Source organism: Anabrus simplex, chromosome X (genome assembly GCF_040414725.1).
Source record: "Anabrus simplex isolate iqAnaSimp1 chromosome X, ASM4041472v1, whole genome shotgun sequence".
NCBI lineage: Eukaryota > Metazoa > Arthropoda > Insecta > Orthoptera > Tettigoniidae > Anabrus > Anabrus simplex.
Window position 1 is genome coordinate 106,227,134 of NC_090279.1, and position 13,098 is coordinate 106,240,231.

The window sequence follows — 13,098 nt, forward strand, 5'->3', positions numbered from 1 at the left end:
AAAATATAACTTTTCTTACAGTTTTAAGTTAACTTTTATTTTGTAGTTAGACCCGTTCACCCCGGCACCTTCTTTCACCTCTGCTAATCCACCAAACCACGGTAACTAGAGGTAGCAGAGCGTGATGAATGGGTATCATTTAAGCCCCTTTTGACAGCTAAACATTGCATTTAATTTGAAATCTAACAATTTTCTCTGTTGCTGGAATTTCCCTTCATATTTTTCTAAATTTGTGAACTTCTGTCATCACCTCCGGCTCTCGCGAAATCCTCCACCACGGCTATTTGCGCAAGGAGGAATTGATTTATGAATTAACCATTAGATATGTTCAATCTGGAGGCACGGTTGCGGCCGATATCACCAAGCTTAAACAATTCCTTGCATTGCCAATTAGTATCCGAACTTTGGGAGAGAAAGGTATTGATGAGGCTCTCTCGACTATCACTGATAATACTACTGAGCTAGCATCTGTAGTTAGTTTTTTTGAAGTGAGTGATCCATCTCCAAATCAACTTAAACGTGTGCAAGCTTGACTGTTTCATTTTTACCATAGGGTTAGTGATCTATTGTCTCTTAAATTAAATGACGTTCAGGGGAAGGAGGCTAGTGCTCTGGTTGAACACCTTTCTAAAATGTCTAGTAAGGTTACTCAATTGTTATCTGGGTCTGCTACTCCCAAAACCGACCAGCCCACGGTGGTAAATATCGTAAGTAAGGAGGATTCCCCCAAGGGGGAAGAAAGTAGGAAATCCGTAGGAGTCCAACAAACATCTGCCCCATTAGAAACCGAGTGCGGTCCTTGTACAACCATTCCACCATTTGTTTTGAATAATGCACTCTCTGAAACAGCTTCTCCGACCCCTAGACCTTTACCTACTATGTCACCCGGGTTCAGCAGTTTGCCTCATCCTTTAGCGATGTTGCTTAGGGGTATTTCTAAGTTTTCCGTTAACTCTACTAGTGATGTCATTTCATTTTAAAGATTTTTAGTCGAGTTCCAGGATCACGCCCTTGTCTTTTATCTTTCCCCGTGTCAAATTCTTCAGATTATTTATCCCTATTCCATTGGTGTCCTCTCAAACAAAATAGTAAGAGCCATAGGTAATCAATCCTCTATAGAAGTCTTCCACGCCCATCTATTGGCTAATTTCATTCCGGCTCGAGCTAGGTCATCTCTAATTCAAAAGTATTATTACCGAATACAGCGTCTGAGTAACAGTTTGCAGCGTGTACATTTTAAGGTATGTTTCGAACTTTGAGTTGTATGTTTGTAAAGATAGCTAGGCTGGCAGACTTACCCTATCATATCCCTACACTACATTCATATATTTTTGTTCTTTTTAGGTACAACAAGAATATTATCGTTCGAGTTACAGGCTTGAACGTGCACATTTTATTCATCTGAGTAACAGTTTGCAGTTTGCAGCGCGTACATTTTAAGGTATGTTTCGAACTTTGAGAGTTGTATGTGTGTAAAGATAGCTAGGTTAGCTGACTTACCCTTTCATACCCTATCATCACAAGTGCTTCTGCACCACATTCATATATTTTCTGTTCTTTTTAGGTACAACAAGAATATTATCGTTCGAGTTAAGGCTTGAACGTTCACGTTTTATTCATCCGAGTAACAGTTTGCAGCGCGTACATTTTAAGGTATGTTTGGAAATTTTCTATCGATCTTATATGTTTACATTGTTTTTAGCATTATAAGATAGGAGAATTAGAAGGCACAGACATAGAATAGGCTAATCGTGTAATTCTGAACTCACAACAATGCCCGACCTCTATAGGTTAAAAGTTGGTTTCTTCCGAACATTGCAACTTTAAGCTAATCTCTATTGATAAATAGTTGTTCTCTTCAATCCTTCAAACTGGTTGATCGTTAGTAATTGAATTTTCGTTTTTCCTTTGCGACTCGAGGGAAGGATATTGAGTTACTATAGTTTTAACAACAAGACTGCTTCTACGTTGTTAGGTATAGAACATTCATCTCTCTCTGTCTGCTTTTCAAAACTCACGACAATGTCTGACCTCTATAAGATAAAATTTGGTTTCTTCCGCACATTGCAACTTTAGGCTAATCTCTATTGATAAATAGTTGTTCTCTTCAATCCTCCATGCTGGTTGATCGTTATTAATTGAATTTTCGTTTTTCTTTGCGACTCGAGAGAAGGATACTGAGTTACTATCATTTTAACAACAAGAGTGCTTCTACTTTGTTAGATATAGAATATTCATCTCTCTCTGTCTGCTTTTCAAAACTCGCGACAATGTCTGACCTCTATAGGTTGAAACTTGGTTTCTTCCGAACATTACAACTTTAGGCTAATCTCTATTGATAAATGGTTGTTCTCTTTTCAGAACTTGAAGACATGCTTCCCTGCTCGCAGTGTGACATAACATTCGGAAGACGGGATAGCCTTACGCGCCATCTAAAAACCAAACATGAGGCAATGGATACGTTGCACTGCGAGCAGTGTAACTTAACATTTATGAGAGAAGATAACCTCAAACGACATTTAAAAAAACACCCTAGCATAACATCTGCTTTATGTGAAGTTTGTGTGGTGTATTTCGCTAATGCGGAGCAATACCAGGCTCACTTAGTAGAGATACATCAGGTATCTACTTACAACTATAACCCTCAGGTAGTAGGAACAAAGCGTGTAAATACGGATGTAGATGTAGAAAGTAGTAGTAGTAAAAAACCAACGAAAAATGAAGAACTTCAAACTGTACACTGTGAACACTGTAACACTGATGTACCATCTTAACATTTTCAAGGACACTTACGGAGTAATGCGCATAAAAATAATGCCTGTAGAAGTGGTAGTAATACAAACATCGAGGAAATTAATACTGCATTTAAAAGTAGGATTTCTAGTTGCAGAATTCGTGCTAGTCAGAAGTTTCAAAGTACTGAATTTTTTTAAAATTGTGTTCAACCGGATGTACAACAGCATCTTTACAAAACTTTGTCTAATCATAATTTTTTTAAAGTTAATTTCGAACTTTCTGCGTTGTATATTAAGAGCACAGATGAATCCGAAATAACTGACATTAAATCATTTAATACAAATAATTTTGTAGTAAGTGAGTCGACTAATTTTGGTGATGTACTTAGTGATGTCTCGAACATTATTTCAACTAAGAACGAGGAATTTCAGGAAAAGGAATCAGGGTGGGCTTTAGTTGAAATTTTGTATCTGGAAGTTAACATCAATAAGTACAATCCCATGCGAGGATCTTCGCACATCGAGCTGCCGACATGGATTCAGCGAAGATAAGCTGTTGTAAACATCCAAAACGTTGACGAGGCGTGTTTTGCGTGGGCTGTGGCATCGGCTTTAAATCCTGCGAAATCGAATGTAGCGAATAGAACATCATCGTATCCTCACTATTCAACACAACTAAAGTTAGATAGTATAGAATTTCCTATGCAGTTAAAGGACATTAAGCGCTTTGAACAACTAAATAATATTGGCATTAATGTGTATGGTGTAGACAAAAAGTCTGTAGTGGGTCCTCTGTATTATACATGTAATAAGCAGAGTACTCATGTTAACTTACTCTATATCGCAAACAGTGAGAATAGCCACTTTTGTTTGATTAAACCTTTGAGTAGACTTGTTGGTAGTCAGTTGTCAAACAGGTGTAACAAAAAGTGGCTATGCGATGGATGCTTGCAGTATTTTAGAACTGAAGATCAGTTAACGAATCATTCCAAGAATGACTGCAATCATGTATGTACAGAGATACCTACTACAGGCAATATTTTTTTAAAATTCACGAATTATAACAAGCAGATGTGGGAACCTTTCCTGATTTACGCAGACTTTGAAGCCATCCTCAAGCCATGCAGCACATGCTCGCCTAATCCTGACAACTCTTTCACTAATACTACACATATGCATGTCCCGTATAGCTTCGCGTATTACATCAAGTGTAGTTATGATAGTACTCTTAACAAGTTAGAGCTGTATCGAGGACCTGATGCTGCTAAAGTATTTTTAGAAAGGCTTGCAAGTGATGCAGTACGACTTAACAGTATTCTAAATACTAATGCTCCTATGTAACCGCTCACCGAAATTCAGTTACATGAACATGAACGTGCTACAAAATGTAGTATTTGTGATGGGGAATTTTCCGAAAATGACCCAACATTTTCCATCATGATCATTTAACTGGCTTGTACAGTTGTCCCGCTCATAATAGCTGTAATCTTAAGTACAGAGTTCCAAAATTTATTCCTGTAATTATCATAACTTATCTGGTTACGACTCACATTTCATCATTTCACAATTTGGAGCTTCAGATGAAAAAGTAGATATAATCCCTCAGAACAAAGAACGGTACATTGCATTTACAAAGTGTGTAAAAGTAGATGAGGAGCATTCGATAAAACTGAGATTCCTTGACTCGTTTCGCTTTATGGCGAGTAGCCTCGATAAACTTTCAAGTAATTTGCAGCTAGAACAATTTACAGAAATTCGACGCGTTTTTCCTGAAGAAGCGCAGTTTAGTTTACTTCGGCGTAAGGGTGTCTTTTGTTATGAATATCTTGACTGCTTAGAACGCCTCGAAGAACATGCTTTACCATCAAAACAATCATTTTACAGCTCGCTGAATTCAGCGGATATTAGTGATGATGACTATTTATATGCACAACGTATCTGGGAGCTGTTCCACATTCAAACGCTAGGTGAATACTCTGACTTATATTTAAAGACGGATGTACTTTTGTTAGCCGATGTTTTCGAAAATTTTCGCTGTGTTTGCAAGAAAACCTACAGCCTTGATCCATGTCAGTATTTTACAGCACCTGGGTTAAGTAGGGATGCCATGTTAAAATACACGCAGGTGAATTTGGAACTGCTAACTGATATTTATATGGTGCACTTTATAAAATCGTCTATTCGAGGCGGTATAAGTCAGTGCAGTGGGCGATATTCTCAGGCAAATAATAAGTACATGCCGAGTTTCGATTCTAGTCAGGAATCGCAGTATATTGTTTATCTCGATGCTAACAATCAGTATGGGTGGGCGATGAGTCAGCATCTGCCGGTGAGTGGTTTCCGCTGGCTAACGCAGTGTGAAATTGATGATTTACGGATGCACGCCCTAGACGATGAAGCTAATAAAGGCCATTTCCCCGAAGTTGACTTACAGTATCCTAAAGAGTTACACACTTCTCATAATGACTTACCGTTCTGCCCGGAAAGTATGAAGCCCGGTACATAACATCAACGACAAAAATGCTAATTGCTAATTTGTGTGATAAATCTAAGTATATCATTCATTACCGAAATTTAAAACAGTGTTTGCAGAATGGTTTGAAGTTATCAAAAATTCATCGCGTACTAGAATTTAATCAGTCACCGTGGCTAAAGCCATATATCGATCTCAATAATAATTTAAGAACAAAAAGCAGTTAACGGGTTTGAGAAAGATTTCTACAAGCTCATGAATAACAGTGTGTTTGGTAAGACTATGGAAAATGTTGACAAACGCGTTGATGTAAAATTGATTACAAACTGGGAAAATATTAAGAAAAGGTATGGTGCTAACTATTTAATAAGTAAACCGAATTTCCACAGCTGTAGTATCATACATGAACATTTAGTTATTATACAGATGAATCGTGTTAAGGTTAAGTACGACAAACCTACGTACGTCGGCTTTGCAGTACTTGAATTGGCTAAAACAGTCATGTATGAATTCCATTACGATTATATGATGAAGAAGTACGCTCATAATGCGCAATTCAATCAATCAATACTGATCTGCATTTAGGGCAGTCGCCCAGGTGGCTGATTCCCTATCTGTTGCTTTCCTAGCCTTTTCCGAAATGATTTCAAAGAAATTGGAAATTTATTGAACATCTCCCTTAGTAAGTTATTCCAATCCCTAACTCCCCTTCCTATAAATGAATATTTGCCCCAGTTTGTCCTCTTGAATTCCAACTTTATCTTCATATTGTAATCTTTCCTACTGTTATAGACGCCATTCAAACTTATTCGTCTACTAATTTCATTCCACGCCATCTCTCCGCTGACAGCTCGGAACATACCACTTAGTCGAGCAGCTCTTCTTCTTTCTCTCAATTCTTCCCAACCCAAAAAATTGCAACATTTTTGTAACGCTACTCTTTTGTCGGAAATCACCCAGAACAAATCGAGGTGCTTTTCTTCGGATTTTTCCAGTTCTTGAATCAGGTAATCCTGGTGAGGGTCCCATACACTGGAACCATACTCTAGTTGGGGTCTTACCAGAGACTTATATGCACTCTCCTTTACATCCTTACTACAACCCCTAAACACCCTCATAACCTTGTGCAGAGATCGGTACCCTTTATTTACAACCCCATTTATGTGATTACCCCAATGAAGATCTTTCCTTATATTAACACCTAGATACTTACAATGATCCCCAAAAGGAACTTTCACCCCCATCAACGCAGTAATTAAAACTGAGAGGACTTTTCCTATTTGTAAAACTCACAACCTGACTTTTAGCCCCGTTTATCAACATACCATTGCCTGCTGTCCATCTCACAATATTTTCGAGGTCACGTTGCAGTTGCTCACAATCTTGTAACTTATTTATCACTCTATAGAGAATAACATCATCCGCAAAAAGCCTTACCTCCGATTCCACTCCTTTACTCATATCATTTATATATATAAGAAAATATAAAGGTCCGATAACACTGCCCTGAGGAACTCCCCTCTCAACTATTACAGGGTCAGACAAAGCTTCACCTATTCTAACTCTCTGAGATCTATTTTCTAGAAATATAGCAACCCATTCAGTCACTCTTTTGTCTAGTCCAATTGCACTCATTTTTGCCAGTAGTCTCCCATGATCCACCCTATCAAATGCTTTAGACATGTCAATCGCGATACAGTCCATTTGACCTCCAGAATCCAAGATATCTGCTATATCTTGCTGGAATCCTACAATTGCTCTACACAGATACCGATTCAATTATTTATCAAATCAAAACTGATAACTATTACAATGATATAAAGCCAGACCTGGGTAGGTTCGATACAAGTAACTGTCCTGCAAATAATCAATATCATTTATCGCTAGTAAACAAAAAGCTTCTAGGTAAAATGAAAGATGTATGTGTTGGAAATATTATCGATTCATTTGTACGCACTAAATCCAAGTCATATTGCATAAAACTCTTAAATAAACCACAAAATAAAGATATTGAAGGGGATTAAAAAGAATGTAGTTCAGAATCAGCTAAGTATAGAAAATTATAAAAATTGTATTAAAAGTAATCCACCTATTTTTCATAAGCAAATTTCTGTCATTAGAAGCAAGAAGCACCAGTTGTACACTCATTTAATTAGTAAGGTAGCCCTTAATAAAGATGATTGCAAACGGTTTGTCATTCCAAATTCTACCAACAGTCTAGCCTGGGGGCATAGTGGTATTGATATGTACTACTTTACATAAGGCAGATATGTGTGTGTGTGTGTGTAAACATTATGCTAGAGGTGTGTACTTTGTAATATATACGTTAAGCTCTCTTAGATCACAATTCACTGTACATATTGTATAAAGATAGTAAGAGGTACGCTGAGAGCGAAGTACGGTAAATGATTCAAGTTTAAACTTGTACATACAAGAATTGCGTCGAGAATAGGAAAAGTACGCAAACATCACTACGGTAAAATGATTCGAGATAAAACTTGTACATACAAGATGTAAATAGATAAATAATGTAGAATTGGCATATTCTTTTATTTTAGATTAGGTATTATTTCCCCCCGCTCCTTATTTGCAAGATAGAGTTTTGTTCAATACTATATCGCAAAAGGAAGAAGAGTAAGTATGTCAAGAAAGAAGGTGATGAGCAGATTCGTAAGTATGTTATCTTCTAGCTCAGTAGGTATGTTGAGAAGAGAAAGTTTTTTTCTGAACAGTGTTTGATTCTAGTCTTGCAATGCAGTGTTCAGCAACATCGAACTCTAGTATGTATATATATTTTTAAACGGTAGTATGTGTTCAAGTCTAAACTTGTACACTCTTGCTTTTGTAATGCATGTTCGATAGAGATGTACTTTGACAGAGGAAGAAGAGCAGTTTAGTAAGTATGCTGAGAAGATATTTTTTTTCTTTCTAAACAGTGTTTGATTCTAGTCATGCATTGCAGTGTTCAATAACATCGAACTATAGGTTTTGAACAGCAGTCTGTGTTCAAGTCTACACGTGCATCACTGCAGATACGCGATATGTGTGCTGTCTTATGCATAAGATCGCGTTGTATGTTCGATAAAGCAATGCCTTGACAGAGCAGGGGGGAAAGGAGGGTATAACAATCGCTATCTTACGCAAGCTGTTCAGAACTGTAGTCTTATTATTTTTTCTTTTAGAACAAAGGTATTCCTGGACATGTTCTTTCAAATTGTCCGCTACCACATTTCAACTAAAGAGTGCGGCACGGTGCTCTGTAGATTAAAGATGGCGGATGTGGAATATGCCGCCACCAAATTTCAACTAAAGAGTGCGTCACTGCGCTCTCTTGATTAAAGATGGCGGATGACAGCTGACGAAATTGGTCGCAAGAGTGCTGCACGGTGCTCAGTGGATTAAGGATGGCGGATGACAGCTAACGAAATTACCCGCAAGAGGGTAGCACGGTGCTCTGTAGATTAATGATGGCGGATGACAGCTGACGAAATTACCCGCTACTACATGCCATAAAGAGGGCAGCACGGTGTTCTGTAGTTTAAAGATGGCGAATGACAGCTGACGAAATTGCCCGCATGATAGCAGCACGGTGCTCTGTTTATTAAAGATGGCGGATGACAGCTGTGACGTATAAATTGGCCACTACTACGATATAGAGAGCAGCACGGTGCTCTTTAGATTAAGGATGGCGGATGACGACATACGAAATTGCCCGCATGATAGCAGCACTATGCTCTGTTGATTAAAGATGGCGGATGACAGCTGACAAAAAAGCACGTGGCTGTGTTTCCAAAACAAGAGCATGTAGAATTTACCGCCACCACATTTCAGCTGAAGAGTGCGGCACGGTGCTCTCTTGATTAAAGATGGCGGATGACAGCTGTCAAAAAAGCATGTGGGTTTCTTTCCAAACAAGAGCACTGGAATTTGCCACCACCACATTTCAACTAAATAGTGCAGCACAGTGCTCTCCTGATTAGGGATGGCGGATGACAGCCAAGGAAATTGCCCGCTACTACGTGCCATAAAGAGGGCAGCACGGTGATCTGTAGATTAAAGAAGCGGATGACAGCTGACGAAATTACCTGCAAGAGGGCAGCATGGTGCCCTCTCGATTAAAGATGGCGGATGGCAGCTGTCGAAAAAGCACGTGGCTTTGTTTACCGATTCAAATCTCGCCTTAGTAAGGTTAAGTTGGCAGCACTAAGGTTTAGGCCCGTAAAGGTGGTAGCCCTGAGGTTTGCGGTACGTTGTTTTTGTCAAAAACACGTGGTTGTCAAAAAGCACGTGGATTTGTTTACCGATTCAAATCTCGCGCTTGTTAGGTTAAGTTGGTACCACTGAGGTTTAGGCCCATTAAGATGGCAGCAGTGAGGTTAGCGATGCGTTGTTGTCGATGACAGCTGTCAAAAAGCACGTGGCGCTGTTTACAAATTCAGATCTCGCGCCAAAATTCAAATCTCCCGCCAAAATTCGAATTTCCCGCGGGAGGTGGAGGCCTCTCCCGAGAGCCGGAAGCGGAGGTGGCGCTACAACTCTCCCATTATACTACTACCGCGTGCCTTTTGGTCTCCCCACGGGAGCAGCTGTGCTTACGAGGCTGCTAGATAGGGTCTCTCCGATATCAAGTTTGAGTACTTATACCATTATCTAGATGATGTCGTCTCATTTTCTGAAACCTTTGAAGAACATCTAGATCATCTGAAAGAGGTCCTTAATCGCCTTCGTAAGGCAGGGTTAACCGTGGTTTTATCCAAGGTTGCTTTCGCTAAGCCTTCCAGGTCATTTCTAGGGCATATTGTGTCGCCCGATAGTGTCGCAGTGGATCTTTCTAGAACACAGGCTATCCGTGATTTCAAACCTCCTAAGAACATCAAAGGTATTGCCAGGTTCATAGGCATGGAGAATTTCTTCAGGAAATTTATCCCTAACTTCGCTAACAGAGCGGCGACCTTGAACTTAATTCGTAGGAAAGGCGTCAAATTTGCGTGGAGGCCTTCTCAACAAGCCGCCGCTTTCGAAGACCTCAAATTAGCTCTTTGTAACGCCCCTGTCCTTGCTATGCCCGATTTCTCGATGAAATTCATCGTCCAAACCGACGCGTCGTCGTCGGGGGTGGCTGCAGTCCTTCTTCAAGAGACTGAACTAGGAAGGCGATCCATCGCCTATGCATCTAGGACTTTATCGGCTCAAGAGGCCAAGAATTCCATCAATGAACTTGAAGGTTTGGCAGTCTTATTTGCGCTAGGGAAGTTCCGCCTCTATGTGGAACACGCCAAGTTCGACTTGGAAACTGATAACCAAGCCTTAAGTAGGGTCTTAGCTAGGCCAAGCCGCACCGGCCGTATAGCCCGCTGGGCCATCAGAATTTCTGCCTTCCAGTTTGATGCTAGGTATATAAGAGGGTCTGAAAATGTTGTGGCGGACGGTCTAAGCCGGATGTTTTCGATTGATGTAGAGGCCTCTGAACAGGAAGACAGGTCTTCTCTTCCCGAGTCCATACCTCCTGGGGTAAATGCCATTTTAACTGATGCCCCCATACTGTTTATGGACATTGAAAAATATCAACGCGAAGATCCCTTGCTGGCTCCTATTATGGAAACCCGTTCTTCTGGGGAACATGTCGTCCCTTATGTATTGAGGAATGGGGTCTTATGTTGCCCGTCGGGGCAAGATAAGAAGATGAAAGTTGTGGTTCCAGCTGTTCTTGTACCCATGATCTTCAAGTACTACCATGAGACCCCATTAGGGGGACATGTAGGCATATTCAATACCAGGAAAAAGATTCGAGAAATGTTCATTTGGAAAAGTATGGACAGTGAAATTCTTGAATTGGTAAAAGCCTGTAAATCTTGTTGGCTTAGTAAACCTACCATGCCAACTAAGCAAGGACTATTTATTGTCTTCTCATCAAGCGTTGCGCCCCATGGAACGCCTCTGTATCGACTACGTAGGACCATTCCCCCAATCAAAGGGGAATGCCAACAAATTCATCCTTGTGTGTAGATGGTTTCACAAGATTCTCCTGTTTGTTTCCGACTAAGCTTGGTACCGCTCAATCCACCATTTTTTGTTTAAATTCCATCTTTACTTCTTTTGGTCCGTGTCAATATATTGTTTCTGATAATGCTAAAGCTTTTACCTGCAATCTCTTCCGTAAATTCTGTTTTGATCTGCCCATCTGTCACGTAACTATTTCGGAATATTAACCCCAACCATCTCTGGCTGAGCGGGTCAAACGTAATCTGAGATCCTCTGTTATTGCCTATCATCATGATGATCCATTCCAGGTGGGACACTTCTCTGCATTGGTTGGCCTTCGCTTTGAATTCGGCGGTTCATGAATCTCATAAGTTCACTCCAACTTCGTTGATGTTTAAGTTCGTACCCAACACGCCGCTCTCTAACCTTTGGTCTCTTAGTGATATTCTACCTGAGACAAGAGATCTTTTGGAAGAAGGCTAAAGCCAATCTTAAATTTTTGCATGAAAAGGTTAGGGAAAAATATGATCGTGGACGGAGGCCCACCAATTTAAAAGTAGGAGATCAAGTAATGGTTAAAATACTTTGTTCCCCCGGGCAAGCTTGCCCCCCAAATTTCATGGGCCGTGCATTATTTTAGATATCCTAACTCCTGTTAAATTATTTGTGAGCAATCCAGCCACCGAGAGGATTTTTAGGGTTCACCTGCCTCAGGTGTAACCTGTGTAATGTCATTGTTAACTTAGCCATCTGCGTTGTGCAATGGTGTGAAGGTTATATTTTTTCTAAGAGGCCTCCTGTCCCAATTCATTGTAAGTGTTATAAAAATATGTATTTGATGTACGATCTTTCCCTCTGGTTTTCTTGCTGTCTGTTCCTGTGTGGCCATTACCAAGTTCCCGTATCCTGCTAAACCATACCAGTGGCTAAAAACCCTTCCACGCCGCTGGCCCCTCAGCCTCACCAACAAGATCGCACCCTAAAAACATAAGTCACCAACAAATTCTTCCGCCGAGATCTTACTGTTTCAGCGCCCAGCAGCCGGTCGGCGCCGTATCGCCACCGAGGTGGGGTACGGCCCACACCACTCCCCTGATGTCTTCCTGTGTACGGCGCGCCGGAGTCCATATCCCGGTTAAGGCTGATGTGCGGCGCACCACCCGCCAGCTTATCTGGGGAGTGTAAGTAAACTTCGCATCTGCGGCGTCCTTCACCACGACTACCCCACTCATAGTAGCGGGAGAGTGGTATCTCAGGGTACTTGAGGGGTCCGGGGGACCTCGACGGACTTCGGCAACGCCGGCTGGTCTTGCCGTTAAAATTTTCATCTCTGTAGTTGGCATTCTACGGCAACAAAAACACTGTAAATCTGGAGTTTAACTAGTTATCCACAAAAATGTAAACTATTTTTCCGACATGTAATTTTTTGCCGTTTGATGTAAAAACTTCATTAAATCTGTAAGTGCAATTCGAGGATAGAGAGTGTTTTACCCTCTCGAGCTCCCTTCATATTGGTTTGAGATGACTACGTTTTGTAACTAGTTTTCTTCCCTTCTGTAATACCTTAACATTTTTCTTATACGAGTCACCTCCATAGTTTGGGAATAGCCCCTGTTTCATCAGCCTAGTGCCTCTTCGGTTTTAAGAAGTCTCATATAGGAGTACAATACACGTCTCCATTCATCTTTGTATTTTGGGCCATTTACTTAACCTGTTCTTTTCTGCTAAGGTCGAGTAGGATGGGTACAAGATACCCCTGTTTCCTTGTAAGTGTGCCTTGAGAGCAGTTAATGGTAAAGTCTGTTGTGGCTTTTAATAGGCTCAGACAATTGAGAGCGGGTCAGCTCTTTTATTTATGGTAAAAGTGCCTCAGAGAAGCTTGATATTTAAAGTTGGGTGTAAGTGCTC